This window comes from Buteo buteo, chromosome 16 (assembly GCF_964188355.1).
Source record: "Buteo buteo chromosome 16, bButBut1.hap1.1, whole genome shotgun sequence".
Classification (NCBI taxonomy): domain Eukaryota; kingdom Metazoa; phylum Chordata; class Aves; order Accipitriformes; family Accipitridae; genus Buteo; species Buteo buteo.
In genome coordinates this window covers 30,613,076-30,627,551 of record NC_134186.1, presented here as the reverse complement: position 1 = coordinate 30,627,551, position 14,476 = coordinate 30,613,076, and the positions used below count along the sequence as shown (strand labels likewise).

Genomic DNA, 14,476 nt, shown 5'->3' with positions numbered 1-14,476 from the left:
GTAATACTTGGAGAGACAGCAAGCAAGTCAGGAGACAAGCTATGGGTTCACGTATGATCTTGATGGACCAGAGAAGCATTAAAAAAATAATAATTAGAGAGCCCACCAACAGGGACGAATACACAACTTATACACCGGACAGGCAGGAATCCTCCCTTGCACAAATGCAAAACCGGCAGCAGCCAGCAAGGTGGCACTCCACAGAAAGCAGCTGAGGTTTACTGAGGAGCACAGGCTGGATGAGTCAACAACATCCCACCGTCATGAAAAAAAATAAATGTCGTCCTGGGGTACATGCCCAGGAGTGCTGCATGTCAGACACGCCATGCGCAGCGTGGAAGGAATCCAGATGGAGCAGGCTCCAGCTGGCCCATGTCTTTCCCTGCTGTGCCTAGTAATGGACAAGCAAGGGAGCAGCGAGGGTGAAGGACTTGGAGATGACCAGCAAGGAGAGGGCGTAGGGGCTTACATCATGCAATTAAAAAAAAGGGTGGAGAAAAAAGTTCTTAACATGTAAGAAGATGGCGATAGGGCATTCTCTAGGGAATGAGAGCAGAAGGAAAGGACTGAAACTGCACTTAGGGAGATTTAAAAGCCTGTTCCTACATCTTTCCTTCCTGCTGGGCTAGAAAGAACATGAGATTGCCTAAAGAAGTTGAAGTTAAAAAAAAAAAAAAACAAAACAATTAGAAGAACATCTGTCAGCAACATTTTGGTACAATTCATCCCCTGTCCCATAGCAGGGCTGACTATCACTACTCCAAGTTCCTTCTCTATACCCACTACTGCCACCGGTACACATAAATGGGGGCCATACAGCTAGCAAAGGCCTTTAAAGCTTGATTGCTATTTTCACCATTTATTTTTAAGAGCACGCATGTTCAGTATTGCATTTCTCCCCAACTTCCACATCCATCTAGCACCACAATTTCAGGCTAACAGCACTTGTCATAAGACTGCATTAGTTTACGCAAACAAGTGCTGCGGTAACTCTATACCACACTGCCATACTACATGCCACATGTTACAAGAGAACCACCAGAAGCGGTTCAGCTCACGTAGAACATAGGCATTTTCTGGTACAGATAAACTCCTGAGCACCAAGAACTACAGTTTGCTTTGAGACTAAACAGTTTCATTATATGACTTCCAGCTTCAACGCAAATCTCACCTACAGTTACTCTGATTTTATTCATAACTGGACATTTCCCATGCAAACTTGTGGCTACAAGAGGGGCCCATTTAGACATTTGCTCCCTAAGCAGAGACACCGTCTCATCTCGGGGAACTCAGCAACAACAAGTCTTTGAAGACTTCCATTTTCACATCAGTGCAGGTCACCATGAAGCCAGCATGAACTCCAGAGGATAAACCATCAGATCTCTGGCAAAGGAGCATAATTATAACTTCCTCTTGGGAACCACAAAGCTTTTAACACTTCAGCCTAATTTTATGGAAATGTCATGGGTGTCTCCAACTGGATTTTCAGGAAGGTCCCTTGAAGTCAGGCTGTGGTTTCAAAACATCTAAGCGTGCTGAGTACTGGGGACAAGAGTCCTAAAAGTGCTACACAAGCTGTTCTTCACAAATGAGTGCTCTGATACTTCGAAGACACCCCCCACGCTTCCTCCAACTCTGGCTTCAAAGAGAATATATTCATAACGGGGAAGAAAAAGAGTAAAACTTTTGAGGAACTCCTAGCACTGACAAGTGGAGAAACAAAAAGATAATCAGTATTATCCCTTGATTGTCAGCTACAGGATTTGAGAACATTGAGATGCTCAACACATGGGGCAGATGGATAGGGAAGAGAAAAATTGCCCTCATACATCCAAGTCACCAGCACAAGAGCACTACGGTAAAAGATGCCAACAGTTTAGAGCTACAGACTCCAGCCGGCTGGGGTACAAGTAGACAAAATCTGAAGCTAGACCATTGTAAATCTGACCGGAGAGGCGATCAGAGAGGGATGCCTGCAGCTGCAAGAGCTGCCAGCTGAAGCAGAGCCAAAGTGGCAGCGGGAGACGCTCGCAGCTACCAGTCGAACAGCGGAAGAACTGGTAGAAAGTTTCTAGGAGCTGCTGGAAGATAGAAGAAAGCTGCAGCAAGCTCTGCTTTCCCATGCTGTGCCCAGACGTGGAAGGGTAAACAGCTGATAAGGAGGTATGCACCACAAAGCCCCCCGCACCAGCCAGAAGAACCGTGCTACCCTGTAACCTTAGCCCCAAGGACACTCCCAGCACCCATGCCCAGATGCCCACCTCCCTGGAGCCAGTTTGGCCACTGGCAGCCCAGATCTCTGGAGATTTGATCCAAAGAGGATCTGATGCTGGACAACAGCTGCAAAGAGCTTTGAGCTGAGGAGTTTCTGCCTCATACTGCAGTTACAGTGCACAAGGATACAATATACCCATGCAGGATATCCCCAGATAACAGAATTTCAGCTCCTGCTTCAGCTATTTGTCACAGTAAAACATTTTAAGCCCAAGCATGCTAGCAGCATTCTTTAAACTAAAATGACAGATAATATCCCGTTTTAGAGCTCCAAAGTGAGAACCTCACTACTCATTTCAATAACCAAGATAAACATTTTATTTAATGGCTGTATTAACAGGCAGAAATACACTCCTCTTCGGAAAGCAAGGCAGACTTGCAATTCTGGCTTCTGCAGAATTTAAACTCTCAATTAAGGATGAGTTCCTCTAAATGGGGAAAAAACCCCTTCACTTCTTCTAAGCAGAAAGCAAGCACAAATTCTGCCTTCAAGTCTCCAGACTGCTCTGCTGCTTCCCACCCTGCTTACAACTTTGCTGGGCAGCATGGGAGCAGTAGCAGAGCTGAGTGATGCTTCTCAGAACCCCGCAGACACAGAGCATGCCATGAGTCCTGTCGCTTCTCTGCTGTGGTCGACACAGCCCGCTGGCAAGATCTGCAAAAGGTAACAAACACCAACAAACCTACACGGCCTTATGCTCAGTCTAACCTTACGGGTTTCCTTTCATATCTCTGAAAGGATAAGCATGCTTGAGCTGCTAAGTGTCTGGAAATTCTCACGCCTTGGGTAAAAGCTGAGCCCTCATGGCACTGCAGCACCTTCAGTTGGTCTGAGTGATCAGAAGCAAATATCTGATTAGTCATCCGCTTTCCTGCTCCTCGGGCAACACGTATCACTACTACTGCCCTCCAAAACAGCACAGAAATACACCAGTGTGCGGCACTAAGATGCTTTGTTGCTCTTTTAGCACGACCAGGACACTGATCCTTAATTTACCTAAACACTTTCAATTTTTATTTTTGGGGGCGTCTAAATATGCATATAAAGACTCCTTTGGGTAGAACAGGAAGAAATCATTTACAGCTTGCTTTGTTCAGCTGAGGGGCTACACAGGTTTTTATATGGCTGCATGAGTTTTCCAGCCTGCTAGAAAGGAAAGAAAATTAGGACTGCACTATACAAAACCATGATCTATATGGGACAGTGTAAAAGCTCTAAGAGCTGGAATTAGACCTCAGGGGCAGCACCTGAAACCACTTTGCTTTTTTTTCTTTTTTTAATTTTAAAGTAGATTGTTTCATTTACACACAACATAGACTCCTCCAAGAGGAACTATCTGACCTCAGAGTACTCTAAGCACTGCTCTACATAGGTTATCACAGCTAACTAGGTTTTAATCATGTTTAAGTACTGAAAAGTAAAAATGCTGCTGTTGCATTTGCTTCCCTGCCCCTCCATGGTCCATTTCTCACCATTGCCTCTGATGGTTTCCTTGGAAACATATGCAAGCTTAAATTGGATTGACATTCACTTAGTGGACAGATGGAGTTTGGAACAGCCCCGTGGCTGAAATTCAAGGCCGAGTCTTGGGATATGTCATGTTATCAGTACAAAAAAGACCCCCCCAAGCTCCCCAAACCCCCAAACTTTGTGGAAAGGTTAAGGATCACCTAATTATTCAGTAATGAGCTTCGAGGTGGCATCTCAGGCAAGGTCAGCGATTGCCCATTGTGCTTGCATGAAAGCATCAGGCTAAGCACGCGACATTTTTGTTTGGAGGGAAGGATTTAATTTTTGTTAAGCGCCGAGAAAACAGAGGAGTTCTTAAGCTCATTAGTGGTTTCAGGCAGGACAACTGATGCAAACCACACGTATGCCAAGCGCAGACAAGAGCCCTTCACAGGTAGCGATGCACTATCCGCACTGTAATTATGCTATTTGCATCAAAAACTTTGGTGCTAGGCTGAAGTTATTGCTAATGACTGATGCTGACCCACAGCCCCCATGCAGAGCTGCAGCCCCCTTCCTCCCCAGCACCAAGAGGGGCAGGTTTTTTATCACACCTTTATAGCCCCAGAGGTGTCAGGACTGCAATTTCAGCAAAGCTGGTAATTTATTCTGATGTGGGAATTATTCCCTGGCTCTTCTTCCACTACATGGGAAGAAATGGAAATGGCAAGAAATGAAAATGGCTTTTTTTTTTTGAAGGCTGGCTAAACAGTGCTTTCCCAATCATGCTGTCCTCTCTAACAGGATTTGAAAGGATTCACCTCTTTGCAAACAGAACGCAAGAAGGACAGTAGAAATCCCAAATAACTACGTTCCTAGACATCTTTCATTAAATACAGCATCTAAGAAAGGGAGAGACAAGATGACAGGGCTCTCATGAGGGAAAAGGGGGGCAGACAGCAGTCATTACATATTCTGCCTGCCAGGCACTCTACCCAGCACGTGCTTGGTTATTGTACATACCACCTCTAGATAACTGGGGATGTACAAGAGAGTTGGGGTTACTAAGTGATTGTTTAGGGCACAAATCCCCCAAACGCACGCAAAGTGGTTCACTTCCACTGCTCATGCAATTTGCTGAAATCTAAGGAATTCCCAGTTTGGAATTTACCTGTCCAAGTTGCCAGGATTTTCATACCTGTCCTGCCACCTGGCATTTAGCCAGGATTTTAAGAAAACCTCCTCTTCTCTGTCTACACGTGATTATAGCTGCCAAATCCTTTTCCTTTGCTATCTTGCTCACCTTGGAGAAATCTGCTGTGTCTCCTTTCTCTGAGCCACCTCCAACCTTGCTTTCCTGAACTGATTTTGACCGAGCTAGACAAACAAAGAAACAAAACCAAACACGCCTCTTGCATCGGTTTTTGTTTTTTTCTAAATAAAAAACAAAAAACTCCTGCTGTCCACTAGTTTCCTTCACAAGCCTGCGCTTTCCTCCTCCTTCCAAATCTTCCATGCTTGTCAATATGTGATTATTGCTGCTTATTCCTCACTGCCTGCATTCCCCTGGTGCCTCTCCATCCTCCCTCTGCAGAGGGAGATGCCTCAATGCCCCTCTCCGCTCCCCCCACCCCCTAAATCCGTTTCCTTTTTATGGTATTCCCAAACCTAAATCAGCAAGAATGCGCTCAATCTGCCAACTGCCCTAATACTTACAGCAAATGATCATGTAACACCGTCGCTCTCGCAAAGCGTCGAGCCCCCTCCATTTTAGGGTCTAGTTAAAACGCTCTCTAGTTTAAAGAACTTCCCCGGGCGAGGATTCGGCATGCGAGGGTGCTTCCCGGCTCGGGCGGCATCCGCCTGCTCTGCGAGCAACGTGCTGCTGCAGCTGCTCGGCCACGCTCCCCGCAGCAGCGCCTTCTCCCTTCCAGCCTGCAAAAGTCAACTCAACCATCTTTTCCTCACATGCCTGTAACTCCCAGTTTCTTTTCTTCGCTGCCAATTTAAGCCTATTCCAGGTATTCTGCAGGCACTCGAAGATACAATGAAGACAAGCGGCAGAGGATAATGCTGTACTGCGTGAAGGCAGGCTAAAGCTTGCTATTTTCAGTGCTTTACACAGGCCACAGCCAGGAACAATAGAAGGCCATGCATGGTGTACGTATGAAGCAGCACAGTTCAGCGATGCCCATGTATCTCGATGCTTCTCTAGCACTGCTATTTTATTTAAAAGATGATAATACAGACGCCGAAAAATAAGCCGCCAGCAAAGCAGTTTTATTCAAATCAATGCTAAGAAAATGCCTCCTTTTTATTTCTAAGAGCATAGTAAATAATTTGAAATATTGATACACATGCCATCACTAAAAGCCAAGATCTTCTCTTAAAAAAAAAAAGACAAAAAAACCCCAATCAAGCCTGCTGAACTGGGCAAGCTGTATAGTTTCAAAGCTGAGCATGAGAAAGCCCTTCAAAAAACTGCTTGAAGAACAATGGGTTCCAGCAAGCACTCCTGTGATGTGGCTTACAAAGGGAGAAAAAAAAATATAAAAATTGTAATTTTCTTGTTTAGTCACACCTTTGTTCAAGAGAACTGGGACACGAGGAATACAGCAACTGGCAGCTCTGAGCCGAAACATCATCTTATTCCTGAACACGACACATTTAACAGAAATCCCACGCTCTTCAATGCCAAAACCACGCCAGTTCAGCCATGCAGGAGCCCACCTGCTTCGCGTGCAATTTCCAGAAGCGCTTACATCCACGACACGTAAGACGGCACCCAGATCGGCAGCACACGACAGCAGGAAAAAAAGCCCACCCGGTCTGCATTACACTCCTTTTGGCAGGGGAAGGAGACAGCCACAACACACACACACATCCCAAAGCCTCCCTCGCTCCGAGCCGCTCTCCAGCACACTGGCCGTGCCGCCCCAACGCGGTGCCCAACGCACCGACGAGACGAGCTGACGCCCTGCCGACGCCACGAGACTCTTTTTCGTCATGGTGCTCGGCCGCACGTGTTAGAGTAAACACCTCTCGAAAGCCCGAACCGCGAGTCTCTAAACACACTGGGAAATTTAAACGGCAAAGGAAGGAGAATTACAGAACAAACGATTGAAAGCAGCCCTCAGCAAGAATTCAACCAAGCACCTTTAATGAAGATGCACTTAGATAATCTAAGTCGGAATTTTTAAAAAAGGTGATAAAAGCAGCATTCCCAGCCGTGCAACACGTGAAAAGCGTAGACGTAAGGCCCTGAACACGCTGTGCTCTCGGTTTGCTCGTGTGAGCTGACACTCATTCCTTCCCCATCTTAATAGGTGTTTATTTGCTATACTCCACCGCTAACGGCACAGCTCAGACACCAAGTGCAATTGCTCAGTGCCACTGGACTTACGGCGTGTCATGCTGCCTATTCCCACAATTTTTAACTGGTTAAGGAAAGACACACTCAGTTCCCCACCGCCAAGAGGCCGTTTGACACCTGCCTGAGCAGCGAGCAGGCTCACACCTAAGAGAACCCAGACAAAAATCAGAAGCGTCCCTCGTCTTATATTTGACTCACACAGAGTTAACCACCACATACACCCTCCATGAAAGATTTCATTAAATTCAATCTATATCACTGATTAGCTGAATATGGGAAAAATAACTGCTTCTCCAGACAAGTCATCCTCATTTTCAGCTACATTTTGCCAGAACCAGAGAGCAGCACTGCCATCCGTCGTTGAGGGGCTTTCGCTACGATTTAACTCGAAATAGCCTTTGGAAATTTTATTACTGCAATATTGATAGTTCGGAGATTTTAAAAAGAGGTTTGGGTTGCTTACTTCACTCAGCTGACCGCGCTTTTACATCTCGCCAGCTCTCCATACTCTCTCCTATTTTGTATGGGTTTTCACCCACATTGCAAGAGAAGAAATAATATGTAACAGATCAATTAAATTCCAGTGGCACAAATATTGACAGGGAACAGAACAGGTGCAAAATTAATTCATTTTAAATCAGATTTATATTTATTCTTCTTAATGACATCCTCCAGTTTAACTTTTTTAACAATAGCATCAGTTCCTCATTTTGCTTTACAGCAATGGTCCTGTTCCTCTAGTGGAAGATTTTTTTTATTCCCATGTGAAATATCACTGCGACTCTACTTTATTCTACTTTTTTTAATAATAAAACTTCACGCTGGAATATCAAATCTGGACAGTAACTGGCTGAAGGCCTATTGCTTTGTCCCATACAATCACGTTTCTTTCCATCTTAAGAAAGAAAATCAGCAGTATTACATTTAAGTGCATTTTCCCCATTTAAAGGATATCAGTTGCCAGTACAGGGGTTGCAAGCGCAAAAGCTTAGAGGGTTAAATCACGATGGTTTTGTTACAGAGAACTCATTCACTCAGAGTAGCAATCTGGCCATGAATTTTAATATTTTTTGTCATTAAAAAAACAAGCCTTTGGCCCAAATGAAAAGGAGATTGCTGCACTGGACAGCTATGAGCATTTCTGAAGAAACCCCCTCTGCCCCAAAGCCTTACAGTCCTCACGCTGAAGCAAGGGGCACAATTCCCCCTGAGCACCGTCTACAAAGCATCCCTTTTTTTCCTCCCCTTAAATGCAGTTTGCATCCAGAAGCTACGAACACTCCCCAGCCTTCACACTTAGAGGAAATACCTGACGACAGACACAAATCTCCAGCCGCAAATATAACCAGTTTACTTGCAGCTCACCTATCACCTGCCTGTACACAAACACACTGCAAGGCGAAGCAGAAGACCAAAACAGACCGTCAGAAAGCCCACCGGACTCGGAGGAAAGCCCCTGGGACTACCGAACTTCTCTAGCTGTCACATACCCGGCTACCCTGGCCCATGACAGCCTATGGCACGAAGTGCACAGCTTGTGTTTGAAGCTATTTTTAGTTTTACGACTTCTTTGGGGTGTTTATTTTTCAGTTTCTCTATTTCCCAGTGATCTGAACTGCCATTTCATGTATTATTAACAATATGATAGTTGTGACTTAATTAGTTCGGCTGATTGGGCACGAAGCAGGGGTTGTTCCCGTCATTACTTCCATGGGGTATCGTCATGGTTAACTGAGTATTAGATGGGGCAAAAAAAGCCCCGCACAGCTCCTTTTGGATGCAGTTTTTGCACATCTGAGCATACCTTCCTATTTTTGCAGCACCAGATACAATCATTCATTCATTTTCTCGTGATCTGAACTTAACGCCAAACAGCGAGCATGCCTTTGCCTATGATTTCTAATTATTTTTCAGTTGTTTACTTTGGATAGATTCGCTGCTAAGGGCTTATTTTCAGTGCTGCAGTAGTATTAGAAAAGCATTTGCTGAAGGGTGTATTTCCCCAAAATAATCACCAAGCGCTATCTAAATCAGATATCCACAGACTGCACCAGCACACGTGTCCCGTGGTCCGCAAAGCCCCTGAATCACAGAGTAGCAATTAACACCATCACAGCAAACAAAATTAGCTTACGTATTCTGCCCAGAGAGGTTAAAAAAACCAAATAAATAATAAGGGTGTCAGACTAGAGACAGAAAAGTGATGCAGATGACTGGCAAGAAGGACAGAGCATCAACGTTAGACTAATTGATATAGCTGGATGAGAAAACTTAAGCAGCTTCTGAAGTAACAACATTTCTGTTCCAGGACCAAGGTTGTGACTGTTCTTCCCCCAAACGCTACATTTCCAAGCGGCATTATACTATTCTGTGCAGTTGTCACCGTCAACCCACAGCAAACAGAGCATCCAGGAAGGATCCACTCTCACAAAGTTGAGGGAATTATTTTCACCCGCAGGTTTGGCATTTTCCAGCTGATTTTACATGTATAAGCAATGCTACACTTCACCGTGGCAGCAATTCTGTTCTGCTCGAGAACAGCAGTTGGAAAGGCTATGCTGCTGCTCCATTTAAAATGCTGCACTGGATTCATTAGGAAAACAAACAGAAATCAATGTTTAAATCCAAAATGTCCTGTTAAATCAGACTAACACAGTTTCCTATCTCAAGCAAATATTTAGACAGTTCCAGCTGAAGCTCGAGAACGATTCAGGTAGCCAGGACATGACAAACGTGAAGGATGGTTCGGGATGAATATGTTAGCAGGATATTTCTGCTAAAGCGATCAGCAGTGTGCTGGTATTTAAATCACATTAAGATTTCAAAAGCATCAGTCTATCATACAGTTCATATCACCCTACCTCTCACAACAGTAAGGACTGGAAACCTTACAATAAAAACCCGAGACCCCAGAACCCAGTCCTGCAACCACAGCACCAAAGATCACACAGAGCCCGCCAGTCTGGAGCGAGTGCTTTCTAATTGTGGCAAACTGATGGACAGATCAATTAACCAGGCTAGCAAAAGCCCAGAAAAGCCTTTCGCTTTGAGGTTCGCCTGCTCCTGACAATGATGACTTCAGATGGAGAGCGAGCACGAGGGGCAGCTGTATTCTTTAAAACAAAACCAAACCAGAACCTCTTTCAGATAAGCACTCATGGAAAGAGAAAGGCGGGGGGGGGGGGGGGGGGGGGGGAGAAGGCAAACAGAATACATCCCAAATGCTCGTATTTTTCAAGTTTTCGCGGCTGCTCTTTTGAAAGAGAGGGGGTCCCCACGACTCCCCATGCCGGGGCAGGGAAAGGGACGGCGGGGCACAGGCATCCCTGCGTCGGCGGCTGTCTGTCGAGCAGTAGCCCAGAGAACACTTGCTAGTCTGCCGAGATCTGCCCAGTCACATGTGCTGGCTCCTGCGCCTTGTAGAAGCAGCTGGAAAAGAGGGAGCCAGTGGAGCTGCCTCCATTAGGAGCTACCGCTACACAAAAGGAGAAGAGGAAACAAGCTCTCAGCCACCGGAGCTACCAACAGGAAAAGAGAGATGTCCAGGGCCAGGGGAAACACACGGCAAGTGTGGCCGAGAGGAGGCCGGAGGGGGGTTAAAACACAACGAGAATGAAAACTCCGCCGCCGTCCCCCAAAGAGGCTCCATGCCACCTGCGCTCACGCAGATACACTGCTGGCAACCTGCGCGGCATCGCCCATACCTTACCGCCAACGATGAGAAAGAAAGTCCGTGAACTTGCCCAGTCCATTAATGGCCGTCCAGACGAAGGGGGTTTATTTCCACGCTCAGGCATGGGGGTCCGTGTCCCCCCCGCCCCCCCCCCAAAAAAAGCCACCACCAACCCACCACCACGTCCGCCCTCTGCAAACTTCTCGATGGGCAGAGCTGGTTTTGCTCTCGGCTGCCGCCTCGAAACAGAAACACCAACACCCTCCCCTGCCCCAGGAGGGGCCGGCACGGAGGGAGCCGGAGGAGAGCGGCTCCGCCAACCCACGCTCCCGGCGCTTTTCCCCGGGAATCGCCTCCAAACCGGCGATGTCGAGACGAACCCTCACCTTCCCCTTAGGCTAAACCGCTCCTCCCTTCCCCGGGGAGGGTCAATAAGCCCCCACCGAGTCCCGCACCGGTTCGGGCTCCCGCAACTTCCCCGCTCCGCAGGCCTGGCCCCCCCCCCTCCGACAAACACCCCCCCCTCCGCCGCCGCCTGTCAGACGGTCGCCGGCCCCGCCGCCTTTGTCCTGCCGAGCCGCCGGGGCCGGACGGGCTCACCCCGAGGGAAGACCCGCCGGTACCGGGCCGGGGAGTGCAGGGCCCGGGTTTGGGGGGGTGGGGGGTTCGTCTCGGCCTCGCACCGCCGGGACTTCGCAAGTTAACGGCCGCCGCGCGCGCCCAACCGCCGCCCGTACCTGAGGGCGGCCCGGCTCGGCCCGGCCCGGCTCGGCCCACCTGCCGCCGAGGCCGCTTCCCCGCGGGGCGCCGAACCGCCGCACCGCCTCCCGCGATGCCCTCCCAGGGCTCCCGGAGCCGCCCACCCCCGTCGGCGAGGAAAGTTCCCGGTGGCCCGGCGCGGCGCCGCCCCGCTCCCTCCCCCCCCCGCCCGCCCCCCCTTCCCCCGGGGGGAGGGGGGGGGGCCGGTGGCACCTGCTCCCGGCCCGCCGGAGTTACCGGGGTCGGAGGAGACGAGGCGGCGGCGACGCCGCGGGCTCCTCCGGGCGGTGGAGTACGGGCCGCGTGGGGAACTCACCGGGGCGCGCTCCCGCGCCGCGGGGCTGCCGCAGGCCCCGGCTGGGGAAAGAGATCCAACGACGGGAACCCTCCCGGGGCGACCGAGTCCCGGGCTCCACGCTGCTGCGTCAGCGCCGCCCTTCACTCGGTAGCCGCCCCGGCTGCGGGATGGGGATGAGGCGCCCCCGCCGCTGCCGCCGCTGCTGCTGCTGCTGCCGCTGCCGCCGCCCGCCCTCGCCGCAGGGCGTCGCGATCCGGCGCGGCCCGGGCGGGCGGGCGGCGCGCAGAGGCCGGGAGCGGGCGGGTGGGGGCGGGTACCGGGGCCGCGGAGCGGGGGGGAAGGAGGAGGAGGAGGAGGAGGAGGTGGAGGAGGAGAAGAAGGAGGAGGAGGAGGAGACGCGGCCGCTCGCCGCCGCGAACTCCCCGCAAAGCCGCCAACCCCTCCGTCCTCCTTCCTGCTTCCTCGTCCGTAGCCAATCGCCGACGGCCGCTCCGCCGCTCGCTCCGCCGACCCGGCCAATCGCGCGAGCTCCTACCCGCCGCCACCGACCAATCGCTGCCGCCGCCCCCGCCCCCTCGGCCACCCCCCCACCCCCCCGTCCTCCTCCTCCCCCCCCGGTCCCGGTTCCCCCCCCCCCGCCCCGGTCGCCCCTCACAGCCCCGGCCGCCCCCCCCCAGCCCCCCGGCAGCCCGGAGGCACCGGGATAAGCTCCGCGGTGCCGGCTTCCCCCTCCCCACACACACACTCCCCGAGGGGGCACAGCCGAGCTGTGGGCACCGGGGAAGCCCCCGGCCCCGGCGGTTTACCTCACAGGACGGGGAGCGGTGAGGCGGGCGATCCCGCGCTCTCCTGTCAGCGCCGCGCCGGTCCCGGCTACGGGGAACGGCGGGCACCGGCGGTTTCCCCCAACGGAGCCCGCTCTCCCCGAGACGCCTTCACACCCCGGAGACGTTACCAGGGTCTCTCCCCCCCCCCGGCCCGGTCACCGGCGGCCTGGCGGGCGACGGCAGCCGGGCCCCACAGCCCCGTTCCCGCCGGGGATCCCACTAGGCTCACCCTCGGGGTGTGTGTCCGCCCCCGGCCCTAAACCGAGTCCTTGCATCCAAACTCTGGAAAACTTTGAAGCCCCGGGGCAGGGGGGGTTGTCGGTTGACGGTGTGTGAGCAGGGGGAGCACGGGTGGGAGGCAGGGCGAAGGAGATGGGGTTTGGGCGCCCGTCGTTCCCACCCGCCTCGTCCCGGGAGAGCCGAGGACGGGCACCGGCGTACGTGAAAGGTCAAGGACCCTCCTCGGCTGGTTGCTTTCCCCCCACCCCTGAGCAGCCCCGTAAGCCGGCATCGGTGAAATGCCCCGCTCCTTTGAAGGGGCGGGAAGGCCAGCGGGGAATTTTCAGGTGCCCCAGAGCTTCCCCGCATAGCCTGTCCCCACCGGGACACGTCGTGTCCTCACCGGGACGGGGTCCTCATGGACCCCACCAATAGGCCTGAGACACGGCAGCGATTTCTTCCTCCTGACCAGGAGACCATCTGTAACTCTCCATATTATCCTGAAAAAAGGGTCTAAAAACCTAAAGGGGATACAAAAAGCCTTGGTGGCTCTTTCATCAGCGATGCGGCGGTATCTTTGACTGGACCACAGTCTCCTACCACTGAAGTCTCTCCATCTGTTGCAGAATGGGGGTTTTTGTTTGTCGTGTTTCTTTCAAACCTAGAAAACTACTGAGAAGCAAGCAACTAGCACATGGGACAAGCAACCCAGAGTGCAGCAGGAGAGAAAAATACACACACCATGAGTTAACACCCCCCCCCCAAGCCCCGAGGGTCTGCTTGAAATAGAAATAAACTGCAAGAAACCCAGGAGGCTAAAATACTTTCTCTGCCTTGTTCCTGTGGTCCCTGGTCCACACAGACCTCGGAAGCAAGAGCAAGACCAGCCTCTGGTATGGTCCTTGCAGGACCTGGATGCTACGCAGGAGAAGATCAAGGGAAAATTCAGCTATTTGGAGACACTGACTCCAAAAATGCCTGGTTTCCTTTGTATCTGAAGTCTGAAGATGAAGTTTCTCTTCCTTCCTCTGCGTACAAGATGAGTGATAAATCCAACCGTTCTCTGCAATCAGGATTTGCGAGCTCCGAGCAGCAGCAGCTCCCACACGATGACCAAGTAACGCTATGGTCAACACAGGCTTGGCAGCACCGACTTCAAGCAGGGTAGCACACATAGGAAAAGGGATCAGCACTTTTTTCTTGCCGAGTCAAACCGTACCTGATGGTATATTAGTGAATGTGAGCCGGACGGATAAATTGTGCTCACCAGCGTGTTTCTGGAGTGCCCCAGGCGAAGAGGAGGCCCATCTAGAGGGTCGGAGCTCAGCATGGGAGTCCCCAGCAACAAGCACTGCATCTGAGCGTGACATACAAATAAACCAGAAGCCTGCCTGAAACAAATACTGATCATCGGTGATGCAGCAGAAAAGAACAGAGCCAAAATAAATAACCTTTACAGCTACAACCCTGGAAGCCCACAAGGGCAACATGCAGCAGCATCTGCACCTTCTCGTCGTAGCAGATCCCCTGTTTTAGCATACTCGGAATATAATCCTGTGTGCTCATATAGGACTGAACAATAAGCTTTCCTGGCTGTTTAGGC

At 50.9% G+C, this 14,476-nt stretch overlaps 1 protein-coding gene across 1 annotated transcript in view; it reads right to left on the bottom strand.

Moving 5' to 3' along the window:
• The window catches only part of BAHD1 (bromo adjacent homology domain containing 1), a 42,321-nt gene extending 30,082 nt beyond the window's left edge, over nucleotides 1-12,239 (bottom strand). Inside the window, exon 1 of the mRNA XM_075048515.1 lies at nucleotides 11,846-12,239. The gene's annotated coding sequence lies outside the window, so the exon portion shown is untranslated. The remainder of the gene's footprint in view (nucleotides 1-11,845) is intronic.
• Between the last annotated feature and the right edge of the window lie 2,237 nt (nucleotides 12,240-14,476).